Source organism: Rhinopithecus roxellana, chromosome 16, assembly GCF_007565055.1.
Source record: "Rhinopithecus roxellana isolate Shanxi Qingling chromosome 16, ASM756505v1, whole genome shotgun sequence".
Taxonomy (NCBI): domain Eukaryota; kingdom Metazoa; phylum Chordata; class Mammalia; order Primates; family Cercopithecidae; genus Rhinopithecus; species Rhinopithecus roxellana.
The window spans coordinates 71,345,841-71,347,304 of record NC_044564.1 but is presented as its reverse complement, the minus strand read 5'-3'; the positions used below and the strand labels follow the sequence as shown (position 1 = coordinate 71,347,304).

Here is a 1,464-nt window from a genome sequence, read left to right as displayed (position 1 = left end):
CCCCCTCCTTTTTTTTTTCTGAGACAGAGCCTTGCTCTGTCACCCAGGCTGGAGTACAGTGGCATGATCTCGGTTCACTGCAACCTCCACCTTCTGGGTTCAAGCAATTATCCTGCCTCAGCCTCCCGAGTAGCTAGAACTACAGGCATGCACCACCACACCAGGCTAAGTTTTGTATTTTTAGTAGAGACGGGATTTCACCGTGTTGGCCAAGCTGGTCTCCAACTCTTGACCTCAAGTGGTTCGCCCACCTCAGCCTTCCAAAGTGCTGGGATTACAGGAGCCAGCCACCACTCCCAGCCCTTCCCTATACTTTAAATCATCTCTACATTAGTTGTAATAACTATTACAACGTAAAGGCTACATACATAGTTGTTATATTGTATTGCTTACAGAATGACAAGAAAAAGTACTTTCCACCGCCGCCGCCCCCAGAAGCCGCCAGGACCCTCGCCTGTCGCCGCCGCCGCCCAGATCCCTGCACCATGCCGTGGGAGGAGACCTTCAGGCAGCGATGCACCTTCGAACAAAGGGTAGATGTCCGACTTATTCGAGAGCAGCATCCAGCCAAAATCCCGGTGATAACAGAACGATACAAGGGTGAGAAGCAGCTTCCTGTCCTGGATAAAACGAAGTTCCTTGTACCTGACGTTCCAGACATCAACGAGAGTGAGCTCATCAAGATAAATAATTAGAAGGCGCTTACAGCTCAGTGCTAATCAAACCCTCCTCCTGGTGGTGAGCGGACAAGCGTGGTGAGCGTCTTCATGGTCTCAGAGGTGTATGAGAGTGAGAAGGATGAAGATAGATTCCTGTACATGGTCTATGTCTCCCAGGAGACGTTTGGGATGAAATTGTCAGTGTAAAACTAGAAAAATGCGTCTATTCTAGAATTTTTTTAAATGCTTACCAAGGCAAAAAAAAGGGATGTTGCCAACTGAGATCGATCAGTTCATCTAATCACAGATCATCAAACAGTACTGTTCCCACCTAGGAGTGTTAGAAGTTGTGTTTGTATTTCAAGCAGAAAAACTGAGCTCACTTGGAAACTATATTATTTAATGTAGGCTAGCTTGTTTTCAAATTTTAAAAGTTTAAAAATAAAATACTTTGCATTCTAAGTTGCCAATAAAATAGACCTTCAAGTTATTTTAATGCTCTTTTCTCACTAATAGGAACTTGCAATTCCAGCAGTAATTTAAAGGCTTTCAGAGAGACCCTGAGTCTTCTCTTCAGGTTCACAGAACCCGCCGCCTTTTTGGGTAGTTTTCTACTTAGCTGGAGAGATCTCCCTAAGAGGATCTGTAGGCCTGAGTTGTGAAGCATAATCCCTGCAAAACGCATTTGCCGTAATAGTTGGCACAAACGCAGAGTAAATGGGCTGTGTGTAAGAAAGCAGCCCTGACTGCAAACGCTGCTCTAGGTTCCTGACTCCTAACAAACTATACCCAAAGTCCACACTCT

At 45.4% G+C, this 1,464-nt stretch overlaps 1 pseudogene; it reads left to right on the top strand.

The window, feature by feature from the left end:
* Window positions 1-485: 485 nt before the first annotated feature.
* On the top strand, window positions 486-866 carry LOC104664246 (annotated as a pseudogene).
* The last annotated feature ends 598 nt before the right edge of the window (window positions 867-1,464 follow it).